Source organism: Petromyzon marinus, chromosome 55 (assembly GCF_048934315.1).
Source record: "Petromyzon marinus isolate PM22_M1 ecotype Great Lakes invasive population chromosome 55, UKy_Petmar_22M1.pri1.0, whole genome shotgun sequence".
In the NCBI taxonomy this organism is placed as follows: Eukaryota; Metazoa; Chordata; class Hyperoartia; order Petromyzontiformes; family Petromyzontidae; genus Petromyzon; species Petromyzon marinus.
This window is the reverse complement of record NC_133721.1, coordinates 9,007,770-9,024,820: the sequence shown is the minus strand read 5'-3', so window position 1 is coordinate 9,024,820 and position 17,051 is coordinate 9,007,770.

Here is a 17,051-nt window from a genome sequence, read left to right as displayed (position 1 = left end):
CCTGGCCTCAAATCCATCTAAAGTGCTAGCCCTGAGATCCTGGCCTCAAATCCATCTTAAGTGCTAGCCCTGAGATCATGGCCTCAAATCCATCTAAAGTGCTAGCCCTGAGATCCTGGCCTCAAATCCATATAAAGTGCTAGCCCTGAGACCCTGGCCTCAAATCCATCTAAAGTGCTAGCCCTGAGATCCTGGCCTCAAATCCATCTAAAGTGCTAGCCCTGAGATCCTGGCCTCAAATCCATCTAAAGTGCTAGCCCTGAGATCCTGGCCTCAAATCCATCTTAAGTGCTAGCCCTGAGATCCTGGCCTAAAATCCATCTAAAGTTCTAGTCCTGAGATCCTGGCCTCAAATCCATCTAAAGCAGCTTCCCAAGTATAGTGAATTGATGGCCTCAGCCTGGAGATAAATAAATCACTGTCCACAAATAAATCATGTTAAATTTGGTTTTACACTAAATTAGCTTTGACTGTGGAAGGGACGATCATTTCTCTCTGCAGCAAGGTGGGAAAGCGTTCCCCTTAAAAACATTTCACAGGCAGTGCTTTGGTGTCTTCTTCCGCGGACCATTGTCCATCGGAACTCTCGGCACTGCGCTGCGAGACTCTCCGCGCGGATTCTTCGCCTCGTGACGTGATGACGCCGATAGCAAAAACAGCGAGGAAATCAAACAACGTGATGATACAAATAGTAAATAAATATAAAATCAAGCGAAACCTCTTGACGTAATGAACCCTCGGGAATGTGCTGTGGCCTCATTCCGTTGACACGCAAAGCGAAAACCGCGAGCCACTATCCCCGGTCTGTTTACTCAAGACGAATGCAACATTGCGAACACGAGAGCAACATGCGTATGTGCGGGACACTTGACGTTTCAACAGAGGGGCGGAGCGACGTTCTCAGCAGTGTGCAAGTGCGATGGTTCTAAGCGGGGAAAGTAGACCGTCCATGCGAGGGGTGGGGATGGGGGTGGGGGTGGGGGTGCTTCTTGCCACTCGATGATGATTAGGATTATCATCTGCAACCCAAGCGCCAAGTTTTGACATTTGTTATCCTAAGACATTTTCCCTAACAATAACAAATATTATAATCTTAGTTCTTTCGGTAAAGTCACGTTGAAGGGAAACAATAAAATAATAAAATATATATAAAACAATAAAAATTCTCACGACGTTTCGACCATAACACAAACGGTCGTCATCAGGTGTGTCGGTTTGCATGATAAAGCCTCACTGAATGATCAGTCGGGCCCTTGCTTTAGGATACTTGGTCAGCTCCTGTGTTTGAATGGGACGCTCTCATGGTGCAAAGGTTTGCATACATAAAGCCACCGAAGCAATGCCACTTTTTAAATCTCCATTGAAAACTTATTTTTTTAGAACTGCTTATTGTGTATAGTTCGTTGTCCTTCCCTCGGTTTCTCCGATTAGCATGGTTGGCTATACGTACGGTGCGAAAGGAATTCAACGTACATACGTAGAGAGCCATACACTCACACAGAGACCCATAGACTCATCACACAGAGACCCATAGACTCACACAAAGACCCATAGACTCAACACACAAAGACCCATAGGCCCATCACACAGAGACCCATAGACTCACAGAGAGACCCATAGACTCACACAAAGACCCATAGACTCAACACACAGAGAGCCATAGACTCACACAAAGACCCATAGACTCAACACACAGAGACCCATAGACCCATCACACAGAGACCCATAGACTCACAGAGAGACCCATAGACTCACACAAAGACCCATAGACTCATCACACAGAGACCCATAGACTCACACAAAGACCCATAGACTCAACACACAAAGACCCATAGGCCCATCACACAGAGACCCATAGACTCACAGAGAGACCCATAGACTCACACAAAGACCCATAGACTCAACACACACAGACCTATAGTTTGTTGTCCTTCTATGCGCCTCCAATTAGCACGGGTGGCTACATACGGTGTGTGACAGAAGTTCGACGTACATATGTGCGTACTAACTGATCTGGTTCGAGGGTGGTTGAAAACGATGGGCAGGCTTTGTTGGATGTCTCCACATCTTTCCACACCCAGCAGTGGACGTGAGCCTCAGCAGTGCCGGCTCAGTGTTCTGACCCCGCTGTTCCATACCTAGGCCACCTCGCATGTCTTGTAATGATTATAATCAGTATTTATAAAAATTATGTATTACTTATTAGTACAATTCAGCAATAACAATTGTTGCCATGTAATTTTTGCCACATGTCATTGCAGTATTTTTAGGAGTAAGTCAGACAGATAGGTCTACAATGTACGTATGCATGCATGTATGTTGAACTTCTTTCGCACCGTGCTAATCGCAGCTGCAATTGGACAGAAGCAGCGGCGGAAAAGAAGGAACGGAGGGAAATGGGGGAGGCCGTTGTCCAACATTGGGACGTTACCGGCTGACAAAAACAATAAAAACAACATTGTGTCACTGGATCATCCCATAATTTATGGGGCTGTCTTATGAGGCTGGCATTTTGGAAAGTGTCTGTTCCACACACACACAAACAGGATGGAGCACACAGCCCTTGGCGCATTGTTAGCGTTCTAAAGGTTTCCACTATACCGTGCACCATGCATCTTGATGCTTGCATAACAACGCGCCGCGGAGTTTGAGAGCCTTTCAAAAGAGCACTAGTCGCACGGATACATTCAAATCTGTGAGGCTCTAGAAATAAAAGCAATTCCATCTTGCGAGTGCAGCATTTCAAAATGACTGCAACGCTTCATTGAAAGCCGTTTTTCAATGTTGCCGTCCCATTGCCGTGACTTGCATTATTCTGAGAATGAGTGTGTATGGGTCAGCTGTGTGTGTGTGACTGGGCGCTTGTCATCAATCTATATATATAAAAAAAGGGAAATTTGTGAGTATGTGTGTCTGTTCGAAATGCTTAGCATACTTCCCAACATGCAACAAACTTGAAATTTGGTATGTGGGTAACTTCCAGACTGTACACAATGGAAAACGTATAAAAAATTTACTTTTGTATTTTTTTTGGGGGGGGGGGGGGGGCGCAATAATGGATATATTTTGCACGGCAAGTGAGCGGTGACGTCACATCTGTGATGTCACCCGCATGCGGCAGCGTCACGCAGTGTGCCTGCTGACGTCACGCATCCCCCCCCACCCTCCGCGTAGGCCGTGTATTAATCCAAGACAAGAATCGAAGTCTCGGGCGCAGCCGGGTAGTAAAGCTAGTTATGAATATATCGTCGTTAATTAAAATGCATCCGGCGATAAGTGTCGTATTGTCCACGTATGCAAGTGTATTGCCACAAAAGCTTAAAAGTGTTTAAGGTGGAATCACCGAGTTTATGACTGCTGCAATCCTTTCAGGAAATTTCCGGTGATTAATGGCTACGGTTTTAGCACGGAGGTCACAGGGACATTGTGAATCTGGATTAAATCTGCGACATCTTGGAAAAGGCTCGAGAAGCACCGTTAGATTAGATTAGGCGCTTCCGTTATTTCCTCTCTATCTAAAGCTGAATTTTACACCGCGCCAGGTGGAGCGCACAAATGTTGTGAGACTCCCTTCCCGCGTGCATTGAGGTGCCATACACTGGCCCTCTGGCAGAAGGCAGCACAGCAAAAATGGGGACTCCGCAAATGCCATCTGTATGCGGAAAGTGTGATTCCCCATTAGACGAGTGGGATTTCTTCAGGTGCTCTGGTTTCCTCCCACATGCAAACACTCATTCATTGATAATGCAGGTTTTTTTTGGGTTAGATCGCGTAAATATGTGTGTCGTTAAACCCGCCACCACCCAACACAGCCAATGAGTAAGGTTTGTCACGTGAACAGAACGTGCCAATTCGTTACTCGTACAACACACCAGTGTTTTGGAGAGCCAATCCGGAACATTTACTCATTCATTGGCCGACAATACCTTAATATATAGAGGACCACAGAGCTTGGGCAATGGCCGCTTCCCCGTTCGCCTGTGGTTCCTACTCGTGCCCCTGAGTTGCTCTCTCGATGAGAGTGAGTGAATACTATGCAAAAGCTGAAGTTATTCTTTTTAGGATTCTTTACAAAGGGCCTCACAGTGCTTTACATAGAATAATCCAACCCTGAACAGACTCTTCGTGGGCTGAAAATACAGATTTGATCATTCCAGCATGTCTTCGTTTGTTGTCCTCCCACGCGCTTCTGATTAGCACGGATGGCTACGTACGGTGTGAAAAAGGGCAACATATATACATAGACTCACAAAGAGACCCATAGACTCACAAAGACCCACAGACTCACACAGAGACTCATAGACTCACACAGAAACCCATTGACTCACACAGATACCCATAGACTCACACAGAGACCCATAGACTCACACAGAGACCCATTGACTCACACAGATACCCATAGACTCACACAGAGACCGTAGACTGAGAAAGATACCCATAGACTCACACAGAGACCCATAGACTCACACAGAGACCCATAGGCTCACAGAGACCCACAGACTCACACAGTGACCCACAGACTCACACAGAGACCCATAGACTCATACAGAGACCCATAGACTCACATAGAGACCCATACACTCACACAGATACCCATAGACTCGCACAGAGATCCATAGACTCACACAGAGACTCATAGACTCACACAGAGACCCATTGACTCACACAGATACCCATAGACTCACACAGAGACCGTAGACTGAGACAGATACCCATAGACTCACATACACTCACACAGAGACCCATAGACTCACACAGAGACCCATAGACTCACACAGAGACCCATAGACTCACACACAGCCCTAGACTGACACAGAGACCCATAGACTCACAGAGACCCACAGACTCACACAGTGACCCACAGACTCACACAGAGACCCATAGACTCACACAGAGCTCTAGACTGACACAGAGACCCATAGACTCATACAGAGACCCATAGACTCACACAGAGATACCCATACACTCACACAGATAACCATATACTTGCACAGAGATCCATAGGCTCACACAGAGAGCCATAGACTCACATAGAGATCCAAAGATTCACACAGAGACCTATAGACTCACACAGAGACCTATAGACTCACACAGAGACCCATACACTCACACAGAGATACATAGACTCAAACAGAGACCCATAGACTCACACAGATACCTATAGACTCACACAGAAACCCATAGACTCACACAGAGACCCACAGACTCACACAGAGACCCACAGACTCAAACAGATACCCGTAGACTCACACAGAGCCGGTAGACTGACACAGAGACCCATATATTCACACAGAGACCCATAGACTCACACAGAGATCCATAGACTCATACAGAGACCCATAGACTCACACAGAGACCCATAGACTCACACAGAGAACCATAGACTCACGCAGACACATAGACTCACACAGAGACCTATAGACTCACACAGAGACCCATAGACTCACACAGAGACCCACAGACTCACACAGCGATCCACAGACTTACACAGATCCATAGACTCACACAGAGACCCATAGACTCACACAGAGACCCATAGACTCACACAGAGACCCATAGACTCACACAGGGACCCATAGACTCGCACAGAGACCCATAGACTCACACAGAGACCCATAGACTCAGAGACCTATAGACTCAAACATAGACCCATAGACTCAGACAGAGACCCATAGACTCACACAGAGACCTATGGACTCACACAGAGACCCATAGACTCACACAGAGACCTATAGACTCACACAGAGAACCATAGACTCACACAGAGATACATAGACTCAGACAGAGACCCATAGACTCACACAGAGACCTATGGACTCACACAGAGACCCATAGACTCACAAAGAGACCTATAGACTCACACAGAGACCCATTGACTCACACAGAGATACATAGACTCAGACAGAGACCCATATACTCACACAGAGACCTATAGACTCACACAGAGACCCACCGACTCACACAGATACCCATAGACTCACACAGAGCCCGTAGACTGACACAGAGACCCATCTATTCACACAGAGACCCATAGACTCACACATAGGCCCATATAATAATACAGAAACCCATCGACTCACAAAGAGATCCATAGACTCATACAGAGACCCATAGCCTCACACAGAGACCCATAGACTCACACAGAGATCCATAGACTCACACAGAGACACATAGACTCACACCGAGACGTATAGACTCACACAGAGACCCATAGACTCACACAGAGACCCACAGACTCACACAGAGATCCACAGACTCACACAGAGATCCATAGACTCATACAGAGACCCATAGACTCACACAGAGACCCATAGACTTACACAGGGACCCATAGATTCACACAGGGACCCATAGACTAGCACAGAGACCCATAGACTCACACAGCGACCCATAGCCTCACACAGAAACCTATAGACTCAAACATAGACCCATAGACTCACACAGAGACCCATAGACTCACACAGAGACCCACAGACTCACACAGAGACCTATAGACTCACACAGAGACCTATAGACTCACACAGAGACCCACAGACTCACACAGAGATATATAGACTCAGACAGAGACCCATAGACTCACACAGATACCCACAGACGCACACAGATACCCGTAGACTCACACAGAGCCTGTAGACTGACACAGAGACCCATATATTCACTCAGAGACCCATAGACTCACACAGAGACCTATAGACTCACACAGAGACCCATAGACTCACACAGAGATCCATAGACTCACACAGAGACACATAGACTCACACAGAGACATATAGACTCACACAGAGACCCATAGACTCACACAGAGACCCATAGACTCACACAGAGACCCACAGACTCACACAAAGATACATAGACTCACACAGATCCATAGACTCACACAGAGGCCCATAGACTCACACAGAGACCCATAGACTCACACAGAAACCCATTGACTCACACAGAGACCCGTAGATTTACACAGAGACCCATAGACTCACAAAGGGACCCATAGACTTGCAGAGAGACCCACAGACTCACACAGAGACCTATAGACTCACACAGAGACCTATAGACTCACACAGAGACCCACAGACTCACACAGAGATATATAGACTCAGACAGAGACCCATAGACTCACACAGAGACCCACAGACTCACACAGATACCCGTAGACTCACACAGAGCCCGTAGACTGACACAGAGACCCATATATTCACTCAGAGACCCATAGACTCACACAGAGACCCATAGACTAATACGGAGACCCCATAGACTCACACAGAGACCCATAGACTCACACAGAGACCCATAGACTCACACAGAGATCCATAGACTCACACAGAGACCTATAGACTCACACAGAGACCCATAGACTCACACAGAGATCCATAGACTCACACAGAGACACATAGACTCACACATAGACATATATACTCACACAGAGACCCATAGACTCACACAGAGATCCATAGACTCACACAGAGACACGTAGACTCACACAGAGACCCATAGACTCACACAGAGACCCACAGACTCACACAAAGATACATAGCCTCACACAGATCCATAGACTCACACAGAGGCCCATAGACTCACACAGAGACCCATAGACTCACACAGAAACCCATTGACTCACACAGAGACCCGTAGATTCACACAGAGACCCATAGACTCACAAAGGGACCCATAGACTCGCAGAGAGACCCATAGACTCACACAGAGATCTATAGACTCACAGAGAGACTCACAGACTCACACAGAGACCCACAGACTCACGCAGAGACCCATAGACTCATACAGAGATCCATAGACTCACACGGAGATCCATAGACTCACACAGAGATCCATAGACTCACACAGATTCATAGACTCACACAGAGGCCCATAGACTCACACAGAGACACATAGACTCACACAGAGATCCATAGACTCACACAGAGACCGATAGACTCACACAGAGACCCATAGACTCACACAGTTTGTTGCCCTTCTACGTGCCTCAAATTAGCACGGGTGGCTACGTACGTACCGACGTGCACTAAAGAGGGAGCTCTCGAAAGAACCTCTCGAGGGTGTTTGGCCTACTCTTCCACGCTGAGGCAGGAGCATTGTTGTGCTATCACTGGGTTCAGATGAACATGTGTGGGAAAATCGCTAAAGTTGCACTATCTCATTTGCATGCGCCTGTTTGTTTGAATTTTCTTTTCTTTTTGTATATATATAAAAGCTTCCCAGGCAAAAAAATGTTAATGGCCTTGCATTTAAAATATATTTTTATTATTCCTGGTCGTGGTCAATGTACCAGCTCATGTCTCGCTAAGTCTGAACAGTCATTTGGCTTTATTCGTCCTCATTAGGTTTTCCTGCACGCTCTTTTGCATACGCCCGACGTGAAAATCCTTCCGTGGATTAAGCAACGCGCCGAACGTAAATGTAACACGCATCATGACCAAATAATCTGGAACGCGTCTGATCTGCTCGCTGCATGCAAGCCGAGCAGGCTTTGAGGCCGGATAGTTGCTTGGATGGGTGGCCACCATGCACAAGCAGGGTGTCTGTCATAGGGATTGCCAGGCTACTGCGATGGACAACAGAGGGCGTTGCAGCAACATTTTAATGTTGTACTGTGCTGCACCTCGATGCTTCCACGATCGTGATCCTTTGACGTCACCAACCCGTGCTGACCAGCGCGGTGAAGCGTGGCCAAGTAACCCTCACGTCCCACGCAGAGGTCCCTCATCCAGCAGTGGCCTCAGCAACGGCTGCACTTGTGGATATAGCACAGTACAACACAACATTTTATATGAATGCGCTGTCCCCTGCTGACAACGCAATCCCGAAACAGTCTACGACACCGTTTTTTAAAAAAATTCATACGCGAGGCCGTCTCCCATCCGGCTACTATCCAGTCTCAACCCTGCTTACCTACTAAGATCTGATGGTGCATTCTGGGTGATTTGGTCGTGGGTTGATCTAACACAGCTGAGCTATCAAGGTCCATTCAAATTACATGGCCATTCTATCTCAGCCGAGCACGTTTGACAATGACAAATTACTTTACTTTCACCCGTCGTAGAATAATTAACTGTGCTTTAGCCTGGAGCCGGGGTGGGGAGTCTGGGGCCTGCAAGCTGGATATGTCCTGCAGCTTCATTGTATACCGACCCACGGCCTCGTGAGGCCTACGACTTCGAAACAGCTGGGCAAACAATATATATCTGCATGGTCGGCAGTAGAGGGAGGGGCACCAGGGGGAGGGGCAAAATCACTCTCCTTAGTGTTCTGGTGGCCCCGCACACGATAGATCTAGCGGGCCATTCCATCCGAGAGAAGCTGGAGCCTGACTTTGGCGAGATGTGAACTCCTTCACCTGGTATGCAGGAGGTCGTGGGTTCGATCCCCGACCGCGACAATGCTAACATATTCGGAGTTTTGAGTGTCTCTCTATCCCCGCGGTCACGTGGATTTTTCCCCGGGTCCTCCTGTTTTTGTCCCTCCACATTTAGAAACGTGCATTTAGGAAACATTTCTGCCATACATTTCCACATGATGAGCCTCTCCGTTGAGCTATCATTTGTGGCCACGTCGCTTCTGAAAGCAGAGCTACATAGCTCAGTGAGCATTACCTGGTTGCCATGCATGTGCTGGAGGAGGAGGCTGTCAGGTAGCTCTGTGGCTACGTGGGCTGACGTCCACTCACGTATAACTATGACAAGCATAATAATAATAGGGTTTTCCCCTTTTTTCTACCAACAAAACTGAAACCTTTTTACAAGGACTCATGTCTGCATTAACCACAATACCTGCAGTCAAAATGCAATAAAAAAAACATATTATGATAATATATGCATTGTCCTTGAAACTGATTGGTCCACACCAAGGGACGGCTTTCCTTTGAGCCTTTTGGCGTCATCTGGTCGAGCACCTTTAACTATTGAAGGGATACGTTACAAAAAATGCAGTATAACTTCAAACAAAATAAAACGCGGTTGAAAAGTTGGGATTGTGGTCTGGGAATGTGTAGACGGCACGCACTTATTTCCTTGTGATAAATTTGTTGTTGTTCTTGGTTCTTTCGGTATGTGACTTTACCGAACGAACCAATAATATGAATCCCTGCAGTCACGAAAGCTTTAAATCAAAATTTGTTGTCGTTTGTTTTGGTGCCAATTTCTTCATTTTGTATTATTAATTTCTTTCTGATTTTGCTTTGTCGCAGTATGGTATTCATTCGCTTGGAAGTAGCTGTATATGCGATTTGGTCCTTACATATAATTAATGTACAGCGTTATGGGAGGATATTTGCGTGAATTACGCTATTCAAAATGAAAGTATTTTTTAAAAATAGATTTTTTTTATTAAGGTTTGTTTGCTGGTAAGATGTGCGTTAGAATTTGGGTTTGTGTGGAGGGTGGGGCACGGGGAATAAAACCTATTTTGTTTACGTGTCCTATACTTTGAACTTCTATCGTGTTTTTGCATTTGTTGTTGTAACGTTCTTACCCCGTGCCCCGACTGGACATCTGTGAAAAAAGAGCTTTATAGCTCATCAGATTCCTCCTCCTCCAGTCTAAATAAACATTCTGATTCTGATATTCGGGGTTAATATTTTGAGGTCCATGCATACACTTTCGTTCGTTTGCTTTCGACTGGCTAACCAAAACATTGAGTGCTTTTGATTAGCCACGATGCAATTATTCGGTAATGGCACAGGTGCGTTCGTATTTACTTTGCAATTACAAAGGTAAACGATAGGCGATTGCCAGTCGCTTCTTCGCAACGATTGTGCTCCCTAATATCCTATTTTGCGAAGAGGCAAATCGGTTATAACATATTTACCACTCACAAAGAAATTACATCTAAGTGTGTGCATTTTCGTCTGCCCAATCGGGGTTTTTTTCTGCTGCTAAATAACGACTTGCTGTTGCGGTAACCGCCCACGTGCAACTGCACGTCATTTTATACGATGTTTGGCAAATGAGAATGTTTTATTGGCAGACAAATCGGTTAAGATGTTAAATAAAATGCCAAGGATAATGTTTAAATAACGTAATGTACAGAATTCCCTCGTTTTTCGCGATTTTGCTGTCGGCGATGTTGGCTATCCACGAGACATCGAGTGATGAGATAAAGCGACGAGAGCGAATGTGACGAGAGATAAAGTGATGAGAGATAAAGTGATGAGAGATAAAGTAATGAGAGCTACATTGATGACATGAAGTGATGAGAGAGAATGCTTATGTAAGTATTTATTTTAGGTAATTCATTTTTCATAGGCCAATAGCATTATCAATACCATGATATCAATATTATGTGAGAAATATTTTCATTAATGTCATCAATATTATCAATATTATTAATATTATGAATATCATCAATATCATTTCCCGCAAAATGTTCTATTCACGAGCATTTGCAGAAGGTATCCCTCGCGAAGAACGAGGGAATATTATACCACGTTCTTCTCGTGTTTATTTACCCAGGAAATCTTAACCAGTTTCAAGACCCTTTATTTCCGAGAGGGTCCTCGGATTTTTTTTCACAGTTTGAGGGCGATGATTAATACGTTTAATCACAGTGGAGGTCATTTGCGGGTCATTTAGATTTTTTGGTTCATTTTCAAATTGGACCATGAAGCAGGCACACAATGGCCTACTCCTGCGAACGATGCCACGGGATCTTTAACCTGCACTGTGAAGCAGAATACGCCCGCAGTATTATCCAGGCCAGCCCCCGGTGGCCTGATCCGCAAATCTCTGCAACGAATGCGCTACTGCTGGGCACCTCCGATTAGCACATGCTCAGGCGTTATTGTCAATCCACCGACGGATGAGGGCCTTCTGACAAAGTTTTGCCACCTGTCCTGAGTTTCCCAGCGCTGCACTCTGTTTTTAGGATAGCTGTCCTGGAAAAAATTCTGTAAGTCTTCTCGGGACCCTGACAGCTAAGTTTTCGTGTCAGTTCATTATTGTGTAACAATACGTACACTCCCCATGTTTTAGTATTGTGAGATGTTCGTCTTCCCATGAAATGACCCAGCTTCTTTGTGCCTCACAGGTGGCAACCATGTCATGTTACACACAGCACGCTGTGATGTTAGACTGTACACTCGCATTGTGTTTGATGTCACAGTGCATGTGCATCCATTTTACCGATACTTTTACACCGTACATAGCCACCCGTGCTTATCGTAGGCGCGTGGAAGGACAACAAACTATGGGTCGCTGTGTGAGTCTATGGGTCTCTGTGTGAGTCTATGGGTCTCTGTGTGAGTCTATGGGTCTCTGTGTGAGCCTATGTACGTACGTATGTGTTCAACTTATTTCGCACCATACGCAGCTAACCGTGCTAATCGGAGGCGCTTGGAAGGACAACAAATCATGGGTCTCTGTGTGAGTCTATGGGTCTATGTTTGAGTCTAAGGGTCTCTGTGTGAGTCTATGGGTCTCTGTGTGAGTCTATGGTCGCTGTGTGAGTATATGGGTCTCTGTGTGAGTCTATGGGTCTCTGTGTGAGTCCATGGATCTCTGTGTGAGTCTATGGGTCTCTGTGTGAGTCCATGGGTCTCTGTGTGAGTCTGTGGGTCTCTGTGTGAGTCCATGGGTCTCTGTGTGAGTCTATGGGTCTCTGTGTGAGTCTATGGGTCTCTGTTTGAGTCTGTGGGTCTCTGCGTGAGTCTATGGGTCTCTGTGTGAGTCTATGGGTCTCTGTGTGAGTCTATGGGTCTCTGTGTGAGTCTATGGGTCTCTGTTTGAGTCTATGGGTCTCTGCGTGCGTCTATGGGTCTCTGTGTGGGTCTATGGGTCTCTGTGTGAGTCTATGGATCTCTTTGTGAGTCTATGGGTCTCTGTGTGAGTCTATGGGTCTCTGTGTGAGTCTATGGGTCTCTGTGTGAGTCTATGGGTCTCTGCGTGAGTCTATGGGTCTCTGTGTGAGTCTATGTACGTACGAATGTTGAACTTCTTTCACACCGTACATGGTCAACCGTGTTAATCAGAGGTGCTGGGGGAAAGACAACAAACTAAACACAAAAGCATTTCTAAAAAATAAATGAGTTTTCAATCAACATTTAAAAGTGCATAGCTCTAGTGGCTTCCTAATATCAGAAGGAAGAGCGTTCCAGACGGCCGCAGAAGCGCATATGAAAGCACACGATGCGGTGACCACCGTCTTTGTTCGATGTCCAGCCAAAAGCGACCGCGAGGATGACCGGAGCTCGCGTGACGGATGGTTCATGCTTCTTGACGAGATCAGCGAAGCATCGTGGCTCATTTGTGGCGAGCACTTTGCCGTGCATAACGAGCGCAACCTCACAACGCGTTCGTCCGGCAACCAGAAGCCAATGCAGCTCGGCGAGGCACTGGACAGCCATGCTTGGGATCTTGCAGTGGAACAGCCCGAAGTGGAGACATTACCGAGATGACATTAAGATACATTCCCTGCAGCTTGGCAGTGTCCGGTCCATACACTCACCCGTCCACCCACCCACCCACCCACTCAATTATCCAATGACAAATACAAAAGATCCCCCGTATAGCCTTAACAGACTGTTGGGGCAAGTGCTGTTAGTGAGCACCTATGAAGGCCACGAGGGGGTTGGTGGCCAGCACCACACCCGACCGCCTTTGTCTTCCAAGTTGCGATGTTTACACACCACACCAGGTACTTATTTGTGGCTGAGTCGACCGAGGAGTGGTCCACGACCGGGTCACATAATCGTCACTGGTGTTGGCCATGAGCGGGAATCGAACTGGGGTGGCCGGGTTCGTAGCGCAGCGCGCTACCGCTCCAATGTACACAACAACAACAACCGCCATTCGCCACAAGGTGGCGGTGACGTCACCACGACGATTGTGCCAGGCTATGTGCACCTTGAGGCCACGTGAAGTGTCGAACGCCCGCTAGCAGGAGGAGCAGATCCAGGTGCCACGGGTTGACTGACTAAGATGACTGATGCACCACCTGTGCTCCGTACCGTGCCAACTTGCTGTGCTTTAGCCACCCGGCGCTCTGCTCGTTGTTGTGAGCGTCGCTCCTCCGCCCTCTGTTGTTGTTGGAGGGCGACTGCCTCCAACTGCCCAGTAGCGTCCTTCATGAGCCTCCTCCACAGAGGCCGATCTTAACACCGCTGGTACCAGTCATCGGCAAGTCCACTCAGCTCCACGTCGTACTGTATCACATCACTTCATCTCTTCTCTAGCCCGTGCCGCGCCCGTTTAGTCCCCTCGATCCGGCCGAACAAAAGCTGTTTCGGCATGCGGTGGCTGGGCATGCGGGCTACATGACCCAGCCAACGCAGCCTTTCCTGCCAGTGGAGTTCACCGATGGGACTTTGTCCAGATCTTTCGAGGATTTGTGAGCTCCTCACACAATCCAGCCTGGTTAAACCCAGGATTGATCGTAGGCAGGCCAGCCAAATGTTTCTAACCGGCGGAGATGTTCCATTAGGGGGGTCCACGTTTTGCAAGCATAGAGAAGGGAGGGAATGACTGTTGCCGAGAAGACCCGAAGCTTCAAGCGGAGTGACAGACCAAGTAGCTTCCACACAGCGTTACGCAACTGATATAAAGATAATGCCACTCGACCAATTCGGAGTGAGACCTCTCCTGTTAAACCGGAGCCAGTCATGAGAACACTGCCCAGGTAAGGGAAACTTTACACTCTCTCCTCAAATGCCCCATCACCCATTGGGAGTTGTGGGGGTGGAGTGCCCGATGATACAAAATACCCAGGCAGGTGCTTCATTTTGGTGGGGCTGATGGTAAGGCCCCACCTCTTCATGGCACACTCCAGTTTCAGCAGCAGCGCCTCCAACTACCAGGTCGTAGGCAAACATAACGTGGTTGACCAATAGGGAGCCATCCCTTGACCGCACCCGGGCATCGATCAGCCTCCCATTGTATCTGTGCCAGATGGAAATTCCTTCGGTACAGCTACTGAAGGCTTCACGAACTACGTGGTCGAAATAGACTTAAAATAATGTTGGACCCACAGGACATCCCTGTCGTACCCCAAGGTGTACAGGGAATGGCTCTGACTCCTGGCCACGTAGTTTTACCCGGGCCTGTTCGCCATCATGAAGGTCCTTGATGAGCATGAGCAGAGGGTCAGGGACTCCGAAAGCACGAAGAACAACCCAGAGCCCAGGCCTACTGATGGTATCATAGGCCTTGACCAGGTCAATAAAGCAGAGATGTAGGTCTTGTTAGAATTCCCTACACCTCTGCTGTAGCAGACGGAGCTAAAATGTGGCATCTGTGCAGGACCGCCCTTTCCCGCATTGGGGCGCCGCAAGCCTCTCCTCAGCATGCCTAGCAAGGCGATGTTGAATAATCCTTGCCAAGACCTTTCCCGGCACACTGTGGCCCAGACTGTTGTTATGATGTCATGTAGGGCAGTCTGTGCACAAACGCCTCCCTCCCTCAGCATTCCGCTTGGGAGATCATCTCTGCTCGGTGCCTTTCCTGATTTCAGACTCTGGATCGCCTTCAGTACTTCCTCAACGGATGGCACCTCAGCCTGCCACTGACAGGGGGTGACTTCCTCCTCCAATATTTGAGGCACGGCAGCATCAGCAGGGTCATCCCCACTTTGTCCCATGATGTTTCCAGGCTGAGGGATTCCCCCCTCCCCCAGGACCTCACAGAAATGCTCAGCAAATCTGCAAACTTGTTCCTGGGGGTCGGAGATTGGATCACCGTTCTTTCCCCTAATGATGGTAATAGGTGTGGCGCTGCAGTTTACTTTTTTGATGGAGTTAAATAGGGATTTGCGATCGCGGGCCATTGAGGCAGACTCCATCTTCTCAGCAACCCGCGACCACCACCCATCCTTGCAGCGCCTCACGGCTCTCCGTACCTCCGAGCAAAGGCTGCGGTAAGCCTCCTCATTCTCTGACGTGGGATGCTGTAGACGATTAGAGTGGGCCTGTCGCTTTTTCTCAACCATCCTGAACACCTCCTCTGTCAGCCAGGTTCTCTGGGGAGGTCTGGACCGCGAACCCAAAGCAGCCATTGCAGCTGCATGAGTCACAGACCTAAACCTCGCCCATTAACCCTCGCCACACCCACACACCCACATACCCTCACTCACTCAATCACACACTCGCATACTCACTCGCACGGTGTCTGCATACTAAGTATGGTCAAACAACGCTGCATGGGCGAAAGACCCATTATCCAACAGGTCATTGACAAAGGCTTTTAAGACCATAATTATGCTATTTTCATCTCCACCCTATTTCCTGCGAAGAAGTTATTTGAATAGCTAATGCAACGCGCAAGGCGTGCATGAAAGTAGATCTGCACATAGGTATAGGTGCAGCCCTGCAATTTCTTGCTCACTGCTGACAGATAGAATTTTCACTCGAGAGAGCTCTACTATAGAGAGTCCCCCCACATTTCATTTGTGTGTCTGTTCTTCCAACCTGACCGGTCATCTTGGAAGAGACGGGAGTGCCCACAGTTTACCCCATCACAGGCAAAAAAAAATGTGTCTATCGACATACCACAGTGCACCCACTTGTATTGCTTAAGTCGAGAGAGGTGGGGTTGTGGGAGCGAAGCTTCAATAAACTCGTCCATTGCTTCCGTTGACGCACACAGAGATGGAGTCGAACCGGCGACCACTGGATTATCAGTCCAGTCGTGCCAGCCATCACAACCCAAGGTTTGCGCTTCTAGCTCTTGACATCCCAAAGTCGCATCTCCAGATTAGCACGGTTGGCCGTGTACGGTGCGAAAGACGTCCGCCATCATACATACACCACCATGGAAGCGTGCCGTTCCTATAACGTGAAAATACGACTGCAGCATCTCCACTTGGCGTGGCTAATAACAGTCCCATTGTACGCCTGAAAGCCGATGTACAACCACATTCTCGCATTATGTTCTGACCGTGCTATTCATGCGAATGGTGCACTTCCCTTGGCGTCGCAAAACGCACTTCCTGATGTGATGCATTTTTGCATGAAAGTCACCGCTTTTTGCCTGCCACAGTGGACGGGGTAAACACATTGTGCTCCCAACAAAAGGAACCGGGCAGCATCCTCATCGCTCGTAACTCAGTGTGGG